The sequence below is a fragment of the Lynx rufus genome, unplaced genomic scaffold (assembly GCF_022079265.1).
Source record: "Lynx rufus isolate CCGP_SWC_20201006 ecotype Redwood Valley unplaced genomic scaffold, mLynRuf1.p SCAF_4, whole genome shotgun sequence".
NCBI classification, from domain to species: Eukaryota; Metazoa; Chordata; class Mammalia; order Carnivora; family Felidae; genus Lynx; species Lynx rufus.
Window position 1 is genome coordinate 87,854,390 of NW_025814856.1, and position 26,764 is coordinate 87,881,153.

A 26,764-nucleotide genomic window follows, 5' to 3' on the forward strand; every position below is an offset into this window, starting at 1 on the left:
CATGGAACTCATTTCTAGGCAGACTTAGATTTTCGCTAGACTCTTGAGAGAATTCTAGAAACCCATTTTTCATCCTATTAGTATACATAAAACTATTTGTTAAATGTATTCCCAGAGTATATGTGTTAGCTGTCTAAAATTTAAATTGCATTTGTTAAAGATGCACATTTACCACTGTTAAGTTCAATTATTTCTATCTTCTCATTACTACTTTACCCGCCAAGAGTGGCTGTCCTTCCTATTCCAATCATGAAATGTTTTGAAAGGAAATCTTCAAATCTCCAATGTCCTTTTTTTCCCAAAAAGAGTAATCTGAACTAATTTTCTATTTAATATTTCAATATTTTCATGACCATCTGTGTCTTATATTTTCTTAAAATTTTATTATTCTTAAGTAATTTTAGCTTCTTTTTTTTTTTTAATGTTTATTCATCTTTGAGAGACAGAGAGAGAGCATGAGCAGGGAAGGGGCAGAGAGAGGGAGACATAGAATCCAAAGTAGGCTCCAGGCTCTGAGCTGTCAGCACAGAGCCTGACGCGGGGCTTGAACTCACAAACTGTGAGATCATGACCTGAGCTGAAGTTGGACGCTCAACCAAGTGAGCCACCCAGGCGCCCCAGTAATTTTAGCTTCTTAATGTTTTTGCAACTTATACATGAAGCAAAGGAACTGACTGGTATTTAAAAAAAACAAAACAAAAAAAAAACTACTGTAGTTTTTTTTAAACCAGATAAGGTGTATTGTTGATGAACTGTTAGATATATTTGACTTCATTTGGTTTGTCATAAACTTGCATTATACAAAATCACTGGCCTTGAGAATCATACAATTTTAAAATATCAAAAGGTGTGACACATCATTTCCAATAAACTGATGTAAACAAACATGATTTCCTAACACAGTGAAGAAGACAGAGACCTAGACAAAATGCCAAGACAGAGGGAACTCATCCCAAAAGAAAAAAACAAAAAAACAAAAAAACAAAAAAAAACAAGAAAAGGTCATGACTAGGGATCTAATAAAAACAGATATAAATAATATGCTTGATCCAGAATTTAAAGGAACAACCATAAGGATACTAGCTGGGCTTGAGAAAAGAATAGAAGACACCAGGGAGTCCCTTGCTGCAGAGGTAAAAGACCTACAGGCTAGGCCAATATGAAAAGTAAAATAGCCAAGAATTGAAACCAAATGGTATAACAACCAGGATGAAAGAAATAGAGGAATGAATAAGTGATATAAGAGTCAAAATTATGGAAAATAATGAATCTGAAAAGAGGGAAAGAATAACATTAGATCACGAATATAGACTTAGAGAACTCAGTGACTCCATAAAGCATAATAACTCTTGTATCATAGGAGCCCCAGAAGAAGAAGAGAGAGAAAAAGGGGGTAGAAGGTTTAAGGAAATCAGAGATGAAAACTTGCATAATCTGGGGAAGGAACCAGACATTCAAATCCAGGAGGCACACAGAGCTCCCATCAAAATCAACAAAAGCAGGACAACACCAAGACATATAGTAGTTGAATGTGCCAAATATAGAGATAAAGAAAAATCCTAAAAGCAGCAAGATAAAAGAAGCCCGTAACTTATAAGAGAAGACAAATAAGGTTAACAGGAGATCTTTCCACAGAAACTTGGCAAACCAGAAGGCAGTGGCATGATATATTCAATGTGCTGAATTGGAAAAATGTGCAGCCAAGAATACTCTATGTGGTAAGGCTGTCATACAGAATAGGAGGACAGATAAAGAGTTCTCCAGACAAACAAAAACTAAAGGAGTTTGTGATCATTAAACCAACCCTGCCAGAAATATTAAAGGGGACTCTGAGCAGGAAGGAAAGACCAAAAGTGACAAAGGCTAGAAAGGAAGAGAGTAAAATCTCCAGAAACAATACAAAACAAGTAATAAAATGGCACTGAATATTACATATCTATCAATAATCACTCTGAATGTAAAGTGACTACATGCTCCAATCAAAAGACCACGGTGTCAGAATGGATTAAAAACAACAAACAAATAAATAAACAAACAACAACCATCTATAGGCTGCCTACAAGAGACTCATTTTAGATCTAAAGACATCTGCAACTGAAAGTGAGGGGATGGAGAGCCATTTATCATGCTAATGAATATCAAAAGAATCCCAGAGTAGCCATACTTCTATCAGACAAACTAGATTTTAAACCAAAGACTATAATAAGGGATGAAGAAGGGCACTATATCTATACAACAAGAGGATCTAACAATTGTAAATATTCACCTCCCAACCTGGAGCACCAAAATATATAAAACAATTAATAACAAACAAAAAGGAATTCATTAATAATAATACAACAATAATAGGGGATTTAGCACTCTGCTTAAACCAATGCACAGATCATCCAAGCAGAAAAATCAACAAGGGAAGAAAAAAAAAAAAAAGAAAAATCAACAAGGAAACAATGGCTTTCAATGACACACAGGATCAGATGGACTTAAGGGGCATATTCAGAATACTCAATCCTAAAGCAGCAGAATACACATTCTTTTTTTTTTTTTTTTCTTGAGAAAGAGAGAGACAGAGCATTAGCAGGGCAGGAGCAGAGCGAGAGAGGGACACACAATCTGAAGCAGGCTCCAGGCTCTGAGCTGTCGGCACAGAGCCCAATGTGGGGCTCCAACTCACAAGCTGTGAAATCATGACCTGAGCCGAAGTCAGACACTTAACCAACTGAGCCATCCACAGGCCCCAGAATACAAATTCTTTTCAAGTACACATGGGACATTCTTCAGAATAGATCACATACTAGGTCACAAATCAGGCCTCAACAAGTACAAAAAGAATAAGATCATGCAATGCATCAACCACAACGCTATGAAACTTGAAGTCAACCACAAGAAAAAAATTTGGAAAGACCACAAATAAATGCAGGTTAAGGAATATGCTACTAAAAAATAAATGGGTCAACCAGAAAGTTAAAATAAGAAATTAAAAAAAAAATAATTTAAAAAAATACGTGGAGGGGTGCCTTGCAGTCTGTGAGTTCGAGCCCCATGTCAAGCTCTGTGCTGACAGCTCAAAGCCTGGAGCCTGCTTCAGATTTTGTGTCTCCCTCTCTCTCTGCCCCTGCTACACTCACACTCTGTCTCTCCCTCTCAAAAATAAATAAACATTAAAACAATTTATAAAGAAAAAAGAAGCAAAGAAAAATATTAAATACCGAACTTAACTTTACACCTAAAGGAGCTAGAAAAAGAACAACAAATGAGGCCTAAATAAAGCCAGAAGAAGAAGGGAAATAATAAAGATTACAGCAGAAATGAATGAAAAACAAAGAAACAAAAAAACTCCGTAGAACAGATCAATCAGCCCAGGAGCTTGTTCTTTGAAAGAATTAATAACATTGATAAACCCTTAGCCAAACTTATTCAAAATGGAAAGAGAAAGGACCAAATAAAATCATAAATGAGAGTGGTAAGATTATAATCAACACCACAGAAATACAATTTTAAAAGAATATTATGAAAAGTTACATGCCAACAAATTGGGCAATCTAGAAGAAATGGGTAAGTTCCTAGAAACGTATAAACTACCAATGGAAACAGGAAGAAATAGATAATTTGAACAGATCCATAACCAGTAAAGAAATTGAATCAGTAATCAAAAATCACCAAATAAACAAAATTCTGGGCCCAGATGGCTTCCCAGGGTAATTCTACCAAACATTTAAATAAGAATTAGTACCTATTCTTCTCAAACTATTCCAAAAAGTAGAAATGGAAGGAACACTTCCAAACTCATTCTATGAGGCCATCATTACCTTCATTCTGAAACCAAAGAATGCATTAAAAAAGAGAATCAGCCAATATCGCTGATAAACACAGATGCAAAAATTCTCAACGAAATACTAGCAAACTGAATCCAACATTACACTAAAAGAATCATTCACCATGATCAAGTGGAACTTATTCCTGGGATGCAAGGGTGGTTCAATATTCACAAATTAATCAATAAGATACATTACATTAATAAAAGGAAGGATAAGAACCATATGATCCTCTCAAAAGATTCAGAAAAAGCATATGACAAAGTACAGCATCCTTTCTTGATAAAAAACCTCAATAAAGTAGGGATAAAGGGAACATACCTCAACATCTTAAAGGCCATATATAAAAGACCCACAGCTAATATCATCCTCGATAGGCAAAAATTGAGAACTTTCTCTCTATGATCAGGAACAAGACAAAGATGCTCACTTTCATCATTGTTATTTAACACAGTACTGGGATTCCTAGCCTGAGCAATCAATAACTAAAAGAAACAGAAGGGCATCCAAAATGGCAAGGAAGAAGTTAAACTTTCACTATTCACAGAAGACATAATACTCTATGTAGAAAACCCGAAAGCACCAAAAACCCAAAAGCACCAAAAACCCAAAAGCACCAAAAACCCAAAAGCACCAAACGCCTGCTAGAGCTGATACACAAATTCAGTAAAGTTGCAGGATACAAAATCAATGCACAGAAATCTGCTGCATTTCTATATACCAATAATGAAGCTGCAGAAAGAGAAATCAAGGAATCGATCCCTTTTATAACTGCACCAAAAACCATAAGATACCTAGGAATAAACCTAACCAAAGAGGTAAAAGATAGGCCCTCTGAAAACTATAGAATACTTATGAAAGAAATTGAGACACAAAGAAATTGAAAAACATTCCATGCTTATGGATTGGAAAAAACAAATATTGTTAAAATGTTATACTACCCCAGGTGAATGTACATATTTACATATTTAATGCAATCCCTATCAAAATACCACCTGTATTTTTCAGAAAGCTAGAACAAACAACTCTAAAATTTGTATGGAAACACAAAAGACCTCTTGAATAGCCAAAGCCATCTTGAAAAAAGAAAAGCAAACCTGCAAGGCATTACAATTCCAGACTTCAAGTTACATTGCAAACTACAGTGATCAAGATGGTATGGTACTGGCACAAAAACAGACACAGAGATCAATGGAACAGCATAGAAATTCCAGAAATGAAGCCATAACTATTTGATCAACTCATCTTCAACAAAGCAGGAAAGAATAGTCAATGGAAAAAAAGACAGTGTCTTCAATAAAGAGTGTTGGCAAAACTGGACAGCCACATGGAAAAGAATGAAACTAGACTACTTTCTTGCACCATACACAAAAATAAGTACAAAATGGATGAAAGACTTAAAGGTGAGACAGGAAATCATCAAAGTCCTAGAGGAGAACACAGGCAGCACATCTTTGCATCCACCGTAGCAAGTTCTTACTAGGTATGTCTCCAGGGGCAAGAGAAACAAAAGCAAAAATGAACTACTGTGACTTCATTAAGATAAAAACCTTCTGCATAGCGAAGAAAACAATCAACAAAAGTAAAAGGCAACCAATGGAATGGGAGAAGATATTTGCAAATAACACACGTGATAAAGGTTTAGTATCCAAAATCCATTAAAAATTATAAAACTCAACACCCAAAAAGCAAATAATCAAATAAAGGAATGGGCAGAAGTCATACACAGACATTTTTCCAAAGAAGACATCCAGATGGCTAATATACACACGGAAAGATGCTCAACATCACTCATCATAAGGGAAATACAAATCAAAACCACAATGAGATACCACCTCACCTGTCAGAATGGCTAACACGAACAACTCAGGAAACAACAGATGTTGATGAGGATGCAAAAAAGGGGAACCCTCTTACATTGTTGGTGGGAATGCAAACTGGTGCAGCCACTCTGGAGAACAGTATGGAGGTTCCTCAAAAACTAAAAATAGAACTACCCCACAATCCAGCAATTGTACTTTTACCCCATGGATACAAAAATACTGATTTGAAGGCACACATGCATCCTGATGTATATAGCAGCATTGTCAACAATAGTCAAAGCATGGAAAGAGCCCAATGTCCAGCAAATGATGAATGGACGATGAAGTTTCAATATATATATATATATATATATATATATATATATATATATACACACACACACATACATATATACACGTACATATATATACATACATACACACACACACACACACATAATGCAGTATTACTCAGCCATGTAAAAAGAATGAAATCTTGCCATGTGCAACGACATGGATGGATGAAGCTAGAGTGTATTATGTTAAGCAAATAAGTCAAAGAGAGACAAATACCATATGGTTTCACTCATATGTAAAATTTAAGAAACTAAACAGATGGACATGTGATGGAGGGGGAAGCAAGAAACAAACCATGAAACAGAATCTTAACTATAGAGAACAAGCTGAAGGTTTCTGGATGGGACGTTAGTGGGGGATAGGCTGAAAGGGTGATGGATATTAAGGAGGCTACTTGCTGTGATACGCAATAGGTGTTATATGTTAGTGATGATTCACTCAATTTTACTCTTGAAACTAATATAACACTGTATGTCAACTAAATGGAATTTAATAAAAACTTGAAACAAACAAAAAATAAACTGATGTAAACAAAGTTACCCAAACATTTAATAGCATATTCACAACTATATCTCAAGTCTTCTGGTTTCTAGCTGCATATTCTTTATAAACTGCTTTTTTTTTCCCATTTTCTTACTAATAATCCAAAGACCTTAATTCTCTCCTTATCCAAGTTATCAAATACTGAGAGCAGAAAAATAATAGGAAGTATATAAGAATTATATATCTAAATGATTAGACCAATGAAAGATCCTATGCTTTCATTGTCCTTTTATCACTTCCAAATTCATTTCCTTGGTGTTTTTATCTTCTTTGTGTTATAATTGTTCTGCTCCCTTTATTTAAATTAATAGATGCCTACAACATGGAACAGATATTTTACATTTATTTGTCTCATTTCATCTTCATAACAACCCTATGACTTAATTGTTAGTATTAAACAAATGAAAATAATTGAAAGTGAGAGAGAATAAATTATGGGCCAAATAGTTGCTTTTGGGGCTTCAATTCCCCATATTCTTTGAGATTCCTCTGTGATGAGGAACAATCTACAATTTTAGAATCACTCCACCATATTTCGCCAACTCACAACATTTCTTCATTGTGAATATACATCCAAATATTTTAACTTTCAGAAACATGGGGTGCTTGGGTGGCTCAGTCGGCTGAACGTCCAACTTTGGCTTAGGTCATGATCTCATGGCTCATGAGTTCAAGTTCCACAGTGGGCTTACTGCTGTCAGAGCAGAGCCTGCTTTGAACCCTCTGTCCCCCTCTCTCTCTGCTCCTCCTCTGCTTGCACTCTCTCTCTCAAAAATAAATAAAACATTTTTTAAAAAAGAAAAAAAAGAAATACTCATAAACCTTGGTTGCTATCACATGGCTTCTGATTACGAAATGGGTGCACATACTCTTGTTAAGGAATGAAAGAAGAAATAAAAGGTTAACATAAGAATTTGAATTATTTTTAAAGCTTTGGAGTCAAGAACTGAATTCCTCACAATTCAGTGAGTAGAATGAGAGTATGTATGTAATCTTAGGAAAAATAAAACTTTGAAGAATCATATTAATTCTTATTATTCACTGTTCATACATGTATTTTTTTTTCCTAATTTACCTTTAATAGTTTATAATTCTTACTTGAGAGAATAGGCTCTAGTCAAACTCATGTTCTTCTTTTTCTTTTTTTTTTTTAAATAAAGTCATAGGCTAAAGAACCATTCCAGGTTTTGGGGATTTCTAATTATCCTCCAGGGTTGCAAATATTTAATGATCCAGGACTTTTGCTTATTAATATTTCGTGAGCCATAGATGCGAGTCATGGAAGTGAGAGACAAAGCTGGTTGGAAGAAGGTGGATACTTAGTAAGTTAGCCTAGCTGACCATTCAGTCCCCACAAATCTAAATAGCTTTGCTATTCTCTGCTTGGTAACAAAATAGTTTTAATTCTGACTATAAAAATAGTCACAAGGTTGAAGACTTGTCAAGGTCTCAACCATATTCCTCCCAAATCAAAGTATAACACAGTGATTGAAAGGTTAAGTCTCTCAGGGCAGTCACTCAGTTTCAATCCCAGCTTTATTGTTTTACTAGCTGTGCGGTCCTTAGCAGGTTGCTTAAACTCCCTGGACCTCAGTTTTCTTATATGTGAAAGGAGGTTACTTTTTATTCTTATATTATTAGTTCGTCTAAGGAATAAATGAGTTAAAACAAGTATAGAGTCTAGATTAGTAATTATCCCTGAGGGCAGACAGAAATATAATAGAGAATTTGAAATGATGTCTGGGCAACTTATAATTAAAAAAACAAAAAACAAAACTGTCTTTCAAGACCATAAATAACCTCTAAGCTGGTTATTTAATTCTAAACCAATCAATGTATTGTAAAATAAGAGTATAGAATCCCAAAACAGAGAATCAAAACAAAATGATAATTGCTTAGAAAAAAATCCAGAGATGTATAAAAGAAAAGTTATCATGATTAAAGATGATGTAGTTTGAGGCCATGATTAGAGATGATGACAAAAATCTGGAAAAGTCTTGGTATTTAATAAGATGTTCCTTGATGACTAGCTTGGCAAAAGTTGTTTTTAGATGGATCCGGTGCACTTCATCTAAAAAAAATATTGTACTGCATATATAAATTTAAAATATTTTAAAATAGCTGGTGCAAAGAGTGAAGCAAGGGAAAGGAACAGTAAGTCCTCACAACAGAATGGATGGAGGTTGAAGGGGGACTCGAAGAATAGCTAATTTCGATTGCAAGACCTAGGAGGTGACTGTGGTAGCAAGCAAATAAACTCCAGGATAAGTTTTTCTGTCCAAAGTTATTTTAAACAACATTCTTCTCGGGGGAGTCCATTTGTAACATGCATCTTATATAGCAAAGGAAGGGAATTTCTATTGTTCTGAGGTGTCAGGGCTATTAATAAAAATAGCAATAGGTAAGGTATATGGACACACTATCCCAAAGACTTTAAATACATGCACACACATTATCTCCTCGTAAAAATAATCTAAGCTCAATCTAAAGGTGAGAAAAGAAGGAAATCTATTTTTCCAAAGAGCTGAACGCACTAAAAATAGATGCTAGACCAAAATTGTTCACGGATTGCTATATATAGTAAATATGGCAAAAATTCAACCTATTAATTTATTTCAGGAGTTGCTAAGTGTCATTCTACAATGCAATGTTCTAGATACTAAAGGCACAGAAATAAGAGGCATGAGGTAAAATAAACTTAATTAAATGTGATTCTCAAAGAACTTGTAAATCTGTAATGAACTTGTAAATGCTGTATGAAGAAACTATTTGTTTTTTGCTAAATAGCCCTTGGTGTCAATATCAGAGATATACTTCTAGACTACTGTACCACTAGAGAGACACAGGAGTGTATTTTTCATTTCATAAATAGAGAAAATTGAAAATCAGTGTTCATCGTGATAGTATCTTGGGTTTTCAAGCTTGTTCTTTTTTTTTTTTTAATTTTTTTTTCAACGTTTATTTATTTTTGGGACAGAGAGAGACAGAGCATGAACGGGGGAGGGGCAGAGAGAGAGGGAGACACAGAATCGGAAACAGGCTCCAGGCTCCGAGCCATCAGCCCAGAGCCTGACGCGGGGCTCGAACTCACGGACCACGAGATCGTGACCTGGCTGAAGTCGGCCGCTTAACCGACTGCGCCACCCAGGCACCCCTTCAAGCTTGTTCTTTAAGTTAGTAGGAAAGGTTCTTATGAAGGCCCTTTAGTTTCATTTTTTTATTTTTATTAAAATTTTTTTCATGTGTTTATTTTTGAGAGAGAGGGAGAGACAGAGCATGAGCAGGGGAGGGGCAGAGAGAGAGGGAGACACAGAATCTGAAGCAGGCTCCAGGCTCCAAGCTGTCAGCACAGACCCTGACATGGGGCTTGAACCCGCGGACCGTGAGATCATGACCTGAGCCGAAATCAGACGCTCAATGGACTGAGCCACCCAGGTGCCTGCCCTTTACTTTTAGATAATGTTGATGTGGATTCACTTCCAAACTGTATACTTCCACATAGATTTATGGATAAATAAGTTATTTTGATACAAATAAGCATAATTTTCTAGTGAAAGCCTAACTTCTTACAAGATCCTCTATTTAACAAGTTAGTAAGTAAAGAATTTTTACTACTTGATGATAGACAAGAAAAATAAAAGCTAACAGAAGAGTAACTTGTGAAAGATAAAATGATAAATTCTATCACTCATGGAAAAATACTTTAAAAACTGATAAAACATTTAAAATCCATTAGGCCTTGCAACAGGCCACAAGGCCTGGCACATACAAAATAAAGCTATCCCATTTCTTCAACTAGAGTACTGTAGAATAGTTTACCAACCATTTCCATGAATCAAAACTCTAAAGAGGCAGTATCATGACCGTTATGAGAGTATCAGTGAATTATTGAAAGTTTATAGACATGCTTAGCAAGGAGGACTTGAATCTCCACTGTCACGGGACAGAACTGACCATTTGTAAATGTAATTGGAATTCTCTTTAAAAAGTAGCTGTCTCCTTATTGTTGTAATAACCCATTAACAAGAAAGAAGGGAAAAACCCAACTACAAGACTGTATTAACGGGAGAGTAAAAACGAAGTAACAGAACATATTTAAAGTCAGACACTTACAAGTTATTTCTCAATCTAGTAGTACAAAACTGTTTTCCAATTATACTGTGAAAATGGCACTCAATATTTCATCAGACATCTTTAAGCCTCTCCTTAATGTACCTCTTGTCCCAGTTTGTGTTGTTTTCTTGCTGAAAGTCATTGCTCTTGGGCTGAGCAGCCATGCAGAAAACTAGTTTCTACCTCACTGGACAGAAGCATTAGAGATGTCAGTCGGTGCAGCACTTATTGTCTTATATTTTCTGCAATGTCCCAAAGAGATTAATTTCTTTTCTTTTCTAAAATCCATCTAGAGTATTTTTCAAAGCCCTCTTAAGAAGTTTTTTAGGGTGGGCATGTTTTTGTATATATGTTTGTATGTATATGTATTTGTTCTCTCTCCTTCTCTCCTTTCCTCCCTCTTTTTTTTTTTTTTTTTCTTTCCTAACATTAAATCAGATGGCTGTATTCCAGGGAATGGAACAAAGTATAATTTGTTCCTATGGTCCTTTGATATAGTTCAATATAGTGGCTGTAATATGTAGGGCTCTTTCTTTTTTTTTCAGACTAGCAACTGCTTTATTCAACCACCACATACTATATAAAGTTCAAGAGGAATAATTACATTTTGTCACAAATCTCCTCAGAGGAGTGTTTTACTTAGAGTGTTTTAGTGAAAATTTTATCTGAAACTTATTATAGTCAAATGACAGATTTGGGACCACATGAAAGTTAGGACTGATTATACAATGCCTTTGGGCTATTTCAGCTATTATTTTCAATATTTATATCATACAGGTAGGTTTGAAGTAGATAAACCCTTCTCTTTTATAATGAAACTGGTATTCTTTTGATCAATTTGTTTATTATTACTCTATCACTAAGAGGTGTTCATTCTTTTCCAGAATACTCTGCCTATCTACCCAGCTTTTTACATTTTTAGGCTTTGTCTGTCTAGAGTTATACCATTTCTTAAAGGGACCATGAAAACAGTTCTCCAAGCTACCTCTGAGAGACAACATTCAGTGTGTGAATCCATTTTTCCCCTGCAAAGTCCTCTAATATTATCCAAATCATTTTGCCTGGATTTTGAGGATCTAGTAAAAACTCATCTACCCATCTTGTGTATTCCTTCTTCTCATCATAGTCTCCCAAACTGCACTGAAGCTTTATACATGATAATTAATATCTCTTCAACACAGATTTATATTGCATCCTTTACACTAACATACCCTTCCAACATACTATATCATAAGTATCTTACATCTAGCTTAAAGTGCATACCATATTTGCAACTAGAATATACAAAGTCCAAAACATGTGAAAGCTATGGCTAAACACGATGCCATAGTTTGTATGCTTTACACATTAAAACGGGGGGGGGTGTGATCTAAATTTACTTTTCAACCCTAAACAACTGCTAAACCTGTCTCCCAACTGAAATTTATATATGTATATACGTTTTCATGTATGGCTATATAAAAAGTATTCATATAAATGAGATGATTACTTCAGTTAGTATTATATTATTTCTTTATGGGTAAGCTGAGAAGGCCAGGGGAACTTTCTTTTTTTTTTTTTTAAATGACAACATTTATTATTTAGAAGAGTATTATTGACAAGCATATACAGGTTTCCAATTTCTCTTTTAATCTATGTCACATAGTATTATGATTAGAAAGAAAACATTTGCTATATTTAAGTCAACATTTGAATAAAAGAACAATATCTTTGTTAACTAATTTATCTATTAAATGGATATATTCTTCTGGAAGTAGATACTGTTTTACTTATTTTTGTAAAGCGTTCCCATATACAAAATTTATGACAACTAGGAAAAGTATGTAAGAAACTCCTGAGAAAATGAAAAATAAGAAAAGATAAATGAAATTAGTAAAAAATGATGTAATAAAGTTAATTGGCACATGTAACAAGAATTTTCTAGACACAGGCTTAGGAACAAAAGTGAGATGATTCTGAAATGGGGCAACCGAAAGATACAGGAAGCACAGGTGATAGAACCAAGATACAATTGGCTGTCCATAACATACTATACAGGTGCTATAAAGAGGCAGATATAGACACATCTTTTGATTTGTCAGTTAAAAAGTCACTGGTGATACTGTGAAAACCAGTTCCTATGGTGATTACACTAGGTTAAAAATAAATGGTCCAAGGTAAAGCAGTGAGGGTGCATGGACTCGTCACAGCTTGGTGACCAAGAAGGACACAGGTAGTGGTTTGGGGGTGGGAGTTGTGAGGCACAGTTTTCTTTAGGGAGAAAAAACTTAACCAAGATATCATCTGAGGTTCAGGAGGAGGGGAGGGGAAATGATTAAAGACATACAAGAAAAAAGAGTAAATGGACAAAACATTTATATAAACAACATGCTTTAGGTAGGGATAGCATCCTGTTTCAACAGTAAAAACTAAAACATTAAGACTTAAAATATATCAAAACTTACTATGTAGTGAGCATTAAGAGCTTTATATATAATTTTATTACATTTCAGACACATCTTTCTTAGAAACTGTATTAATTTCAAGTTTCAGGTATTTATAACTTTAAAGATATTATATAACTTGGCCAAACTTGCAGAGCTATGACTAATAAATGGCAGAGCTGAGTCTTAACTCCATGTTGGCCTAATGTCAATGGTCAAGATTAAGTACAATGCAATTTATTTAAAATTCAGAATATTTTAAAATTAAAATAATCTACAATGCAGGTTTCTACATTACCACATAAGATAAATAAGAAACATGTATTAAAATAATGCACTCATACCTGATACATCAATAAACAGTACATTTAAAGTTTGGAAGAAGCAAATCATTATGGAAATGAAAAGAAAGTAAGCAAACTATCAATCCAAAATTTATTTTCAATTTCCATGAAACTTAATACTCATCTGGGTTTTCAAACTATCAATCTTCATTCTCTAAACAGTGTATATATTTACCAAATTTCTAGAAAATATGTTCAAGAAATTACTATTATTTTATGACATGAGCAGGAGACATTTTGGAGGAGTCTAACACTGAATGCGTACTTTGATTGTTTGGGATTGGCGACTTCTAGTTTTTGGTCCCCTGTCCATCTATCCAATAAATATTTTTACTAAGTCCATATTATGTGCCATGTTCTATGCTAGGCCATAATAACATAAAGATCCTGGTATCATTTCTGCCTTTAGGAAGCTTTTAGAGCTTAGAAAAATAATAGAGACATTTGACCACATACTGTGATTTGATATGATAAATTTTATAATAAAGGCTTATATGTGGTTCTTAGAGAGGGCAGAGGGAGGAGTTTGTATCTCATATAACTCTCTCTCTAGAGGCCTCTGAGGAGACAACTTGTGGAGTAGTTTTAAATGGTAAGAAGGAAACCGTAAGGTCTATAGAGGAGTAATCTCTTGGCAGCAGAACCCATGTGAAAGGTTTAAAATATGGTTGCATGTTATGTCCCAGGGCCTACAAAGTCTAGTGAATCGTGTTGAAACATGTATATGTGGAGGGAGAAAACAGTACCTGGAGGTGAAGCTAGAGAGTGTTGTATCAGACCATGTAGGGCCTTGAATGTCATGTTAAGTTTATACTTCATTATATAGACAAGGAGAGCCTATGTACAGAAATGACACCATAATATGTATTTACTAGGAGGTAGTTTTGGCCAAATTTTACTACTACAAATAGTAGAAAGAGCCTAAAGTCAAATGCATGAATTCTGGTTTCTGTGGTAGATAATTTCTTATCCACAAGACCATATCCTTGGTCTCAGACTTCCAGTCTACTTCGTTTCCCAAATATACTAAGATAACACCTATGTGAAACTATAGTTACTAGGTTATTTGCTCTTAGGTCATGATACTTCAAGTCTAAGGACACTCTACAAGTCTTGTGGCTCTTTTTACAATCTTACTGATGGAGTTTCGACACAAAGGTGCAAATTTTTGTTGTGTTTCCATGAGAGTCTTTCTCATGGGAAAGGGGAAGATGGCAAAAATCAAAACTGTATGGAGTAGAGTTAGGAGAGAAGAAAAACAGAAGGTGTGGTTGCAGAGAAAGGGATAGACGTGGAAACACTCAATGTCTGGAAGGGAAGAAAGAAGAACAGTTTGGGAGGTGACAGAGAAATTACTAAAAATAAGGTCAAGGCAAGAGCATTGAATACAGCAATTGAAAGAGTACTGTTTTTACCTACAAAATGCTATTTTGAAAAAAATCTCTGCTTTCTTTTTCTACTTGTTATATTTGTGTATATGCATGTATTTGTATATATTTATGTGACTGTTGTAACTAGCCATATTTTTATATAAAAAATGTTTTTCACAGACAGCATATATTTTATAATGTAAGGTTTGTATTTTAATGGACAGCCCATGCTAACATTATTGCTGTGTATCTCTCTTTCATAGAATTTAAAGGAATTTAAAGGCTTTGCCAGTTCTACATTATTTCTAACACTTACCTGTATCTTTCCTTACATTTTTACTTCTGAAGCCAAGTCTTTGCATTAGTCCAGGCCACCATTCATTCTGCTAATATCTGTTGAGCAGCTACTACTGTATTATTCAAGCATTGCTTTTGACCTTGGGAAAACAGTAATGAACATGAGCCATATGGCCCCTCTCACGTGAGAGAGAAATACAAACACTATATGTAAAATATTAATTATAAATGTGCTATGCCTCATGACATGTGGGCTATCAGAGAAGGTACTGCACATATACAGGCCCAGAGTCAGGTGAGAATGAGGGATATTCATTAAGCTAAACTGGTTTAGAGTACAGATGCAGGGGAGAGGATGTCGAGAGATGGGTCTAGAAAGGTGGGCAGGTCCCTGTGAGCCACACTGATTGTTTCTAAATACAACATAACTTCAATGAAAAGCTTACTGCAGAGAAATAACCTGCCCGGTGAAGTGTACATATGAAAAGCTCTATTGGGCTGCAGTGCAGAATGAATATGATGAGAATGAAGATGAAACTAGGAAAACAACTTAAGAGCTGTTTCAGTGGTTAAAAAAAAAAAATGCATCTTTGATACCAGAGTGGTAGCAGGGTCGTCATGGGATACTAAGGGACATTAATAGTACATAGAATACAAAGAATTTTAGACTTTGTTCTTAGGGTTTCACTTTTATTAACTCATTTCAGCTTACAGTGATCTTAAAAGGTAGACACTATTATTATCGCCAGGTTATAAGTGAGGACATTTAGTCATAGTGAAGTTAATCAACTTCCCCCAGTTCACACCGCTGGAAGGTGGCAGACAGTATGCGAATTGAGGAAATGAGGAGTTTTGAGCAGTCTGGCTCCAGAATCATGCTCTAAATAAAGCATTTTAGATAATAGTTACGTATTTCTGCATAACGAATCCTTTCGAAATTTAGCGGCTTAGAAACACCACTTGTTACCAAACATATTCTGTAGGTCGTGGCTTAGCTGTTTTTCTGCTCAGGGTTTCCCATGGGATGCAATCAGGTTGCCAGGTGAGGCTCCGGTATGACTGGAGGGCCTGAGTAGGGAAAAATCTACTTCCCATATCAGGGGAGGTGCTGGCATTTACTAGGGAGCTGTTGGACTGGGGGTCTCCGTTCCTTCTCAGCCTCCCTTGCTCCTTTCCATGGTGGCTTCTGCGGAGAAGCTCACAACCTGGCAGCTTCTGCTTCATCAAAGCAAGCAAGCAGCTCATGCCAGAGACAGTGCGAGTGAGATGGGAGTAACAGTATTGTGTAACTGCATCTTGGAAGTGACGTCCCATTTCCCCCCACCCCCCATGTTCTGTTCATTAGAAGCAAGTTATTAAGTGCAGCCCATACTCATACAGAGGGGATTCCACAAAGGCATAAATACCAGAATATAGCAATGACTGTGAATCATTTGAGGAGCTGTCAGCAACATAATTTGAACATAAGGACGTCGGCAACATAATTTGAACATAAATTGAACTTTAGGACGGACCGCACGTGAAAGATATGGAAGAGGGCAGAGTCAAGGATACCGTGAAAGGACTTAACATGATTATACATTTGATGGCTGAAGGTTGTCATAAGCTTGTGCCTTCCCTGTGATGTAGAAAGTATATTTATCTACTATGATTATCTACTATCAGAAAGGAAGAGGAATATTTAAATCTTGCAGGTTTTGGCACTGGGAGGGTCTGACTGAGGTAGCAGGCTCTGACTTTTATTCCAATATTCCTGTATACATGTCTTCCTCTGGACGTGCTCAATAAGCCAAAATCAGAAAAGGAGGCATATATTTAGATTCATTCAGGACAAATTCCTTGCCGGGGTTGGGGAAGAGATTAGACAGATGGCAAGAGGGCTGCTTATGTGACAAGGCTTGGATTGAGAATGGCAGAGATAGGAGGGCTGATAAACAAAGGAGAAATTCCAGTGGAGTACAACAGAGGTAAACTTAGGTGAGCAAGCACCGAGATAGAGAGCTGACATGATAGTATACGTGTGATATCTAAGTTAGATAATTTTCAGCTAACTTCAGGTCAGAGAACAATTGTAGGAAAGTATAGACAATATGCCCGAAAAGTAATAAGCACTGGGGATGAGCTTTTAGAAGGTAAATACAGGGAGCCAGGTATTAGATCATCATCCTCACAGATTGGGAAATTACTCAGGATGTATCAGGACTTTTGATGGGGAGATATCAGTTTATTACACACAAATGGAACCCATAACAGTTATGCTTCCAGATAAAACATGCTGGATTATACTGTTGATGCAAATGTATTCTTGGAGAGAAAAACAAACAGGTTCATTTTGTTTTCTTGCCTACTTTTTTTTTTTAATAAATTTTGGAGTAATTTGTCACACAGCAATAAATAACTAAGATGCTTAACTGACTTTTCTACATTGCTGAGCACCTGAATATATGCCTGTTTATCTTTCCAATGGTTCAGTCTCACATTCTTTAGACATCCACTCTGACAAGTTGTCCCCGGAGAGGATGTGTTACATGTACAAATTCTTCGCTGTTTGGTTTCACCTTGCCTTTTGGGGTTATGATCTAAAGCCCTGATTCACAAGCCAAGAATGACTCAGGACAAAGTTGGCAGGACGCTCTCTGGGTTATTCCTTCCATCTTCCTTTCTTCCTACCAGGTGAGACTGGACTGGTCTTTAACATGCTTCAAGAAATAATGATAATTTATAGGTTGTTAAACACCAAGGGAAAAGGTGAAATCTTAGCAGCTTTACCTTTTTAAATGTATCCTGAGGGTTTCAATTTTCTAGAATGTTAGATTTTTCAGTGAAAATTATTTTAAGTGTTCCTCACACTGGGTACTTAGAGAAAGAACAAGCATTTAAGAAAATAGCTTTTTAAACCTTTCTATCACCTGAATGGTTTCCAGCCCTCACAGCCTCACCTTATATGCATGGGTAAATTAACAAATACAGGGCTTAGTGGCACTTATGAGAGGCCCAGGCTGTTTCTTTTCTTTCTTTTTTTTTTTTTTTTTTTACATTCTGGATATATAAGAAATAATGCAAATATTCCCAATAACTTTACAAAACTGTGATATATTTTAAATGTTGACATTGAAGAATTATATCTTTTAAATACACACAAAAATATATAATGATTTGTACTTGAAGATCACATGAGAAATCTAAATTCTGAGGTCTTATCTTGTCAAAATAAGGCCAAGGCCAAATGATCCTTGGTTTGATCTTTCGGTGATTCTTTATATACGAGTGAATTTTTTTCTCAGAAAAGTTTAAAATTGGGTCCATCTTAGGCACACAGAAACTTTAATAGGTTGCTGGGAGGGGTGGGTTCTTCATTACTCAGAGAAATAAAGCTAATGATGGCATATCATGTGTTGTCATGTACTTGTCCAGTACCCCTCTGAAATCATTCCACATATTCACCTCACTGACCAATTAAGAGCATGACATTTCTTAGAAAGTAGCTACTACTGTGAGTTGTCTTTGCATATGAAATATTAAAATGGTAATTTTACAAAGTACTCTCATTATATTCATGAGCAAAATTATTTAGGTCTTGCATAGAGATGACCAGATTTTATGATGGTCATTCAAAGGCACTGAAGCTCCTTGTGACATTCATAGCTAGCTAATGATTTTCATTCATAAATTTAATGACTGAAATTCCTTTAGTTGGGTTTGTTTTTCTTGAAAGATCTTAGACAAATAATGCACTTTTAGCAAGGTAATATTATAAACAAAACTCATGTTAGTATATCAATTAAATTAAGCTATGCATGGATCCATTCATATACTTATCCATTTCTACCTCAAATAATCTAATTATTTATCTATGTAGATTGGCAACCAAAATGCTGAGGTAAATGTAACACAGATTTAATTTAATGGTAGTATAGTGATTCAGCCTGAAAATGTTCATTTTTACTTATTATAAAATAAAAGTCATATAATGATTGCTTTCTTAAACTTATGAAATACTTGACAAGTATGTGTTCTAATATTAAATTATAAGCTTTCAAAATTTCAGTTAGCTTTTCTATTCTACAGTATGATAGAGTCAAAGCTTCCAACAACTATGGAATATGTCTGCAAAAAAAATTATATGCTATGTTGCCTACAAACTCCAGATCTCTAGATTTATATCTACCTCTGTCTACCTGCTTCATTTTTTCCCTAGGGGGGGAAATATTAATAATTAATTTATAAAATATTTTTGTTAAGATCTATGGATTGCACTATCTAATCTAATCTAATAATGATTCATTGCGGGGGGGGGGGGGAGTAGGTAAGACCATATAATGACCAGAAAGAGGCCTGGTATATTTAAAAAAATTAGACTCAGAAACTCAATTAATCATGACATGCAACTTACTTGTTCAGCATGACCTTAAACAAGTTAGTCTTCTTTTTCTCAGTTTTTGACGGTCAGTTGAAGTTCAAATACCTATAACTCATTGGTTTGATATAAGATAAAACAAGCTTATTTGTTGCAAGTACTTAGTAGTTACTTGGATATGAAATACTCACTAAATGGTAGTTGCTAATATTATAATTCCTCTTATTTTAAAGATCAAATGTGGTTGTATAACTAAATATTGTCTTCTAGAGAAAAAAATAGAAAAAAGAAAAGCTCCCCAACATATATGCCATACTTGTTTTGAATGTTAAAGATTCGTACCTGCAAAAAAATAAGTTTAATGGAATTTACTTCTTCCCATGAAGCCAAAAATGAAATGGGTAAACTCTCAATTATTCTTATTATCCTTATACTAAAAATGAAATTTGATTTCAATTAAGACAGGGCAAATTGTAAACTAAAATCCTATGCTATGACTGGATTGACTTGATATCATAAAGTCAGCCATTAAGTTGGCAAGCTGACAGAATCAACTTTTTTCGGACTTTGGCATGTAACAAAAATCTTAATGCAAAGAGGGGAATGCTTATAGAAGAAAGAGACTGTTATCATTTAGTAATAAAGTACTGTGTTTTTTGCTTACTGTATACTCACAGCTCAAATTCCAGTTACATAAAATATCTAGATAGAAAATCAACTAGGATATAGGAGACTTGAAAAATCTTAAGCCTATCAGATCTACCTAATAGACACATATAGAACATTTCACCCAACAACATTAAAATACACATTTTCTCAAGTGTACTTGAAATATTCTCCAAATAGACCATATCTTAGACTGCAATCCTCTGCAGTGTTAAAGTTATAGAAATGATACAAAGTATTTATTCTGACCACAATGAAATGAAGATAGAAATCAATAAAGGAAAACTAAAAAAAAAAAGTCACAAATATGTAAAAATTAACAATATACTTTTGAACAAGAAATGAATTCCAAAAGGAATGAGAGGAAATTAGAAAGTATTTTAAGATGAATGAAAATAAAAACAAGATGCCAAAGCACGAGATCCAGTGAAAGCAATTCTTAAAGAAAAATTTATAGCTGCAATGCATACATTAAAAAGAAAAAAAAAAGATCTCAAATCAATAATCTAACTTGACATCTAAGGAACTCTGAAAAGAACAAGCTAAATCTACAGCTGGAAAAAGAAAACCTAATAAAGTTTAGAGTAGAGACAGAGCATATGTAACAAAATAGAATCAACATCAAAAATGGGTTCTTTGTAAAGATTAGGAGAGTAGGCAAAATTTTAACTAGACTGACAAAGAGAAAAGAGAGGACCAAAAACCTAGAACTAAAGAAGAAGATGGCGGTGTAGGACGCTGGGCTCACTTCATCCTGCTGATCACTTAGATTCCACCCACACCTGCCTAAATAACCCAGAAAACCACCAGAAGACTAGCAGAATGGACTCTCTGGAGCCAAGTGTAGATGAGAGGACCATGGAAGAGGGTAGGAAGGGCGGAGAGGTGGTGAGCACTACACGGACTGGCAGGAGGGAGCCAGGGTGGTGGTGGGGGAACGCACCCGCAAGGCAGGGCCCCGAAGTCTGGCTTGCAAAAGTGGAGGGGCCGGATGGAGTGTGTTCTGACAGCCATTAGGACTTAACATCTGGAATGTTAAAAGTCAACAGCTCTGCTCAGAGAGCAGGAGGGTGAGAGGACATGAAGGGAGAGTTGTTGAGCCCCAGAAGACAGAGCTCAGCTTGGCGGGGAACAAAGGCCCTGTAAAGCACCATCTCCCTCTCCCATTCCCCAGCAGAAATCCCAAAGGGAACCAGTTCTGTCACTGAACTTGCTTGCACTGCGCAAACACCCAGCGCTGTGCTTATGTGGATTCATCCTTCCCATGGGTCTGCCTCCCCCCCGGTTGCTGCAGGGTCCCTCCTGCAGGAGACCACTGACAGCAAAGTGAGCTGAGTCTGCCCCTCCTGCCCCTGTGCGCCTTGCAGGTCCACCCCGGCTAATATGCCAGATCCCATCAAAGCAGCACCACAAGCCTGGCAGTGTGCAAGTAGCCCAGACAGGGGCCACACCACTCCACAGTGAGTCCTGCCCCTGAGAGGGCGGAAGAGAAGGTACACACCAGTATGACTGTGGCCCCAGCGGTGGGCTGGGGACAGGCATTGGGTCTGACTGCGGCCCTGCCCACCAAAACAAGTTACTTCAGACAGCACAGGAGAAGTGCCCTGCAGTTCCGCGCCATCCCAGGGACTATCCAAAATGACAAAACGGAAGAATTCTCCTCAAAAGAAACACCAGGAAGTAGCAACAGCTAACGAATTGATCAAAAATGATTTAATATAATGGAACAAGAATTTAGAATAATAGTCATAAAATTAATCACTGGGCTTGCAAAAAGTATAGAGGGCAGCAAAGAATATATTGCTACAGAGATCAAGGGACTAAGAAATAGTAAGGAGGAGCTAAAAAATGCTATAAATGAGGTGCAAAATAAAATGGAGGCGACCACAGCTCAGATTGGAGAGGCAGAGGAGAGAATACGTGAATTAGAAGATAAAATTATGGAAAAAAAAGAAGCTGAGAAAAAGAGATAAAAAAAATCCAGGAGTATGAGGGGAGAATTAGAGAACTAAGTGATGCAATGAAACGGAACAATATCCATATAATAGGAATTCCAGAAGAGGAAGAGAGAGAGAAAGGAGCTGAAGGTGTACTTGAACAAATCATAGCGGTGTACTTCCCTGATCTGGGGAAGGTAAAAGGCATTGAAACCCAAGAGGCACAGAGAACTCCCTTCAGACGTAACTTGAATCGATCTTCTGCATGACATATCACAGTGAACCTGGCAAAATACAAGGATAAACAGAAAATTCTGAAAGCAGCTAGAGATAAACACGCTCTAACATATAAAGGGAGACCCATAAGACTAGTGGCAGACCTATCTACTGAAACTTGGCAGGCCAGAAAGGAATGGCAGGAAATCTTCAATGTGATGAACAGAAAAAAATATGCAGCCGAGAATCCTTTATCCAGCAAGTCTGTCATTCAGAATAGAAGGAGAGATAAAGGTCTTCCCAAACAAACAAAAACTGAAGAAAGTCATCACCACTAAACCAGCCCTACAAGAGATCCAAGGGGAATTCTGTGAGTGAAATATTGCAAGGACCACAAAGTACCAGAGACATCACTACAAGCATGAAACCTACAGACATCACAATGACTCTAAACACATTTCTTTCGATAATAACACAGAATGTAAATGGACTAAATGTTCCAACCAAAAGACATAGGGTAACAGAATGGATTAAAAAAACAAGACTCACCTATTTGCTGTCTACAAGAGACTCATATTAGACCTGAGGACACCTTCAGATTGATAGTGAGGGATGGAGAACTATCTATCACGTTTCCGGAAGTCAAAAGAAAGCTGGAGTAGCCATACTTATATCAGACAAACGACTTTAAATTAAAGGCTGTAACAAGAAATGAAGAAGGGCATTATATAATAATCACAGGGTCCATCCATCAGGAAGAGCTAACAATTATAAATGTCTATAGCCGAATATAGGAGCCCTCAAATATATAAAACAATCACAAACATAAGCAACCTTATTGATAAGGATGTGGTAATTGCAGGGGACTTTAATACTCCACTTACAACAATGGATAGATCATCTAGACACACGGTCAATAAAGAAACAAGGGCCCTGAATGATACATTGGATCAGATGGACTTGATAGATATATTTAGAACTCTGCATTCCAAAGGAACAGAATATACTTTCTTCTCGAGTTCACATGGAACATTCTCCCAGATAGATCACATACTGGGTCACAAAACAGCCCTTCATAAGTATAAAAGAATTGAGATCATACCATGCACACTTTCAGACCACAATGCTATGAAGCTTGAAATCAACCACAGGAGAAAGTCTGGAAAACCTCCAAAAGCATGGACATTAAAGAACACCCTACTAAAGAAAGAATGAGTCAACCAGGCAACTAGAGAAGAAATTAGAAAATATATGGAAAAAAATGATTATGAAAATAAAACAATCCAAACACTTTGGGATGCAGCAAAGGCAGTCCTGAGAGGAAAATACATTGCAATCCAGGCCTATCTCAAGAAACAGGAAAAATCCCAAATACAAAATCTAACAGCAAACCTAAAGGAAACAGAAGCAGAAATGCAAAGACACTCCAGACCCAGCAGAAGAGAAATAATAAAGATCAGAGCAGAAATAAACAATATACAATCTAAAAAACCTGTAGAGCAGATCAATGAAACCAAGAGTTGGTTTTTTGAAAACATAAACAAAATTGGTAAACCTCTAGCCAGGCTTCTCAAAAAGAAAAAGGAGATGACCCAAATAAATAAAATCATGAATGAAAATGGAATTATTACAACCATCCCTCAGAAATACAAGCAATTATCAGGGAATACTATGAAAAATTGTATGCCAACAAACTGGACAACCTGGAAGAAATGGAAAAATTCCTAAGCACCCACACACTTCTAAAACTCAAACAGGAAGAAATAGAAAACTTGAACAGAGCCATAACCAGCGAAGAAATTGAATCAGTCATCAAAAATCTCCCAACAAATAAGAGTCCAGGACCAGATGGCTTCCCAGGGGAATTCTACCAGACATTTAAAGCAGAGATAATACCTATCCTCCTCAAGCTGTTTCAAAAAACAGAAAGGGGAGGAAAACTTCCAGACTCATTCTATGAAGCCAGCATTACTTTGATTCCAAAATCAGACAGAGACCCAGCAAAGAACGAGAACTACAGGCCAATATCCTTGATGAATATGGATGCAAAAATTCTCAATAAGATACTAGCAAATCAAATTCAACAGCATATAAGAATTATTCACCATGATCAAGTGGGATTCATTCCTGGGCTGCAGGGCTGGTTCAACATTCACAAATTAATCAATGTGATATATCACATTAATAAAAGAAAAGATAAGAATCATATGATCCTGTCAATTGCAGAAAAAGCATTTGACAAAATTCAGCATCCTTTCTTAATAAAAATCCTTGAGAACGTCGGGATAGAAGGAACATACTTAAACATCATAAAAGCCATTTATGAAAAGCCCACAGCTAATATCATACTCAATGGAGAATAACTGAGAGCTTTCCCACTGAGGTCAGGAACACGATAGGGATGTCCACTCTCACCGCTGTTGTTTAACATAGTGTTGGAAGTGCTAGCATCAGCAATCCGACAACAAAAGGAAATCAAAGGCATCCAAATTGGCAAAGATGAAGTCAAGCTTTCACTTTTTGCAGATGACGTGATATTATACTTGGAAAACCTGATAGACTTCACCAAAAGTCTACTGGAACTGATACATGAATTCAGTAAAGTCGCAGGATACAAAATCAATGTACAGAAATCAGTTTCATTCTTATACAGTGATAATGAAGCAACAGAAAGACAAATAAAGAAACTGATCCCATTCACAATTGCACCAAGAAGCATAAAATACCTAGGAATAAACCTAACCAAAGATGTAAACGACCTGTATGCTGAAAACTATAGAAAGCTTATGAAAGAAATTGAAGAAGATATAAAGAAATGGAAGAACATTCCGTGCTCATGGATTAGAAGAATGAATATTGTTAAAATGTCAATACTACCCAAAGCTATCTACACATTCAATGCAATCCCAACCAAAATTGCACCAGTATTCTTCTTTTTTTTTTTTTAACGTTTATTTATTTTTGAGACAGAGAGAGACAGAGCATGAATGGGGGAGGGTCAGAGAGAGGGAGGCACAGAATCTGAAACAGGCTCCAGGCTCAGAGCTGTCAGCACGGAGCCCGATATGGGGCTCGAACTCACGGACCGCGAGATCGTGACCTGAGCCAAAGTCGGCCGCTCAACCACTGAGCCACCCAGGCGCCCCAACACCAGTATTCTTCTTGAAGCTAGAACAAGCAATCCTAAAATTTGTATGGAACCACAAAAGACCCCAAATAGACAAAGTAATTTTGAAGAAGAAGACCAAAGCAGGAGGCATCACAATCCCAGACTTTAGCCTCTACTACAAAGCTGTCATCATCAAGACAGCATGGTATTGGCACAAAAACAGACACACAGACCAATGGAATAGAATAGAAACCCCAGAATTAGACCCACAAAAGTATGGCCAATTAATCTTTAACAAAGCAGGAAAGAATATCCAATGGAAAAAAAGACAGTCTCTTTAACAAATGGTGCTGGGAGAACTGGACAGCAACATGCAGAAGGATGAAACTAGACCACTTTCTTACACCATTCACAAAAACAAACTCAAAATGGATAAAGGACCTGAATGTGAGACAGGAAACCATCAAAACCGTAGAGGAGAAAGCAGGAAAAAACCTCTCTGACCTCAGCCGCAGGAATTTCTTACGTGACACATCCCCAAAGGCAAGGGAATTAAAAGCAAAAACGAACTATTGGGACCTCATGAAGATAAAAAGCTTCTGCACTGGCAATGAAACAATCAACAAAACTAAAAGGCAACCAATGGAATGGGAAAAGATATTTGCAAATGACATATCAGACAAAGGGTTAGTATCCAAAATCTTTAAAGAGATCACCTAACTCCACACCCAAAATACAAAGAATCCAGTGAAGAAATGGGCAGAAAACATGAATAGACACTTCTCTAAAGAAGACATCCGGATGGCCAACAGGCACATGAAAAGATGCTCAACATCGCTCATCATCAGGGAAATACAAATTGAAGCCACACTCAGATACCACCTCATGCCAGTCAGAGTGGCTGAAATGAACAAATCAGGGGATTATAGATGCTGGTGAGGATGTGGAGAAACAGGAACACTCTTGCACTTTTGGTGGGAATGCAAACTGGTGAAGCCACTCTGGAAAACAGTTTGTAGGTTCCTCAAAATATTAAAAATAGATCTACCTTATGACCCAGCAATAGCACTGCTAGGAATTTACCCAAGGGATACAGGAGTGCTGATGCATGGGGGCACTTGTACCCCAATGTTTATAGTAGCACTGTAAACAATAGCCAAATTATGCAAAGAGCCTAAATGTCCATCAACTGATGAATGGATATAGAAATTGTGGTTTATATACACAATGGAATACTACTTGGCAATGAGAAAGAATGAAATATGGCCTTTTGCAGCAACGTGGATGGAACTGGAGAATGTTATGCTAAGTGAAATAAGTCATACAGAGAAAAACAAATACCATATGTTTTCACTCTTATGTGGATCCTGAGAAACTTAATAGAAGACCATGGGGGAGGGGAATGAGAAAAAAAAGAG

The 26,764-nt window shown here is 36.3% G+C and overlaps 1 protein-coding gene across 1 annotated transcript in view; it reads right to left on the bottom strand.

Annotated features, from left to right (window-relative positions):
- Positions 1-26,764, bottom strand: part of PCLO (piccolo presynaptic cytomatrix protein) — a 411,980-nt gene that overhangs the window by 148,439 nt on the left and 236,777 nt on the right. The window lies entirely within an intron of this gene.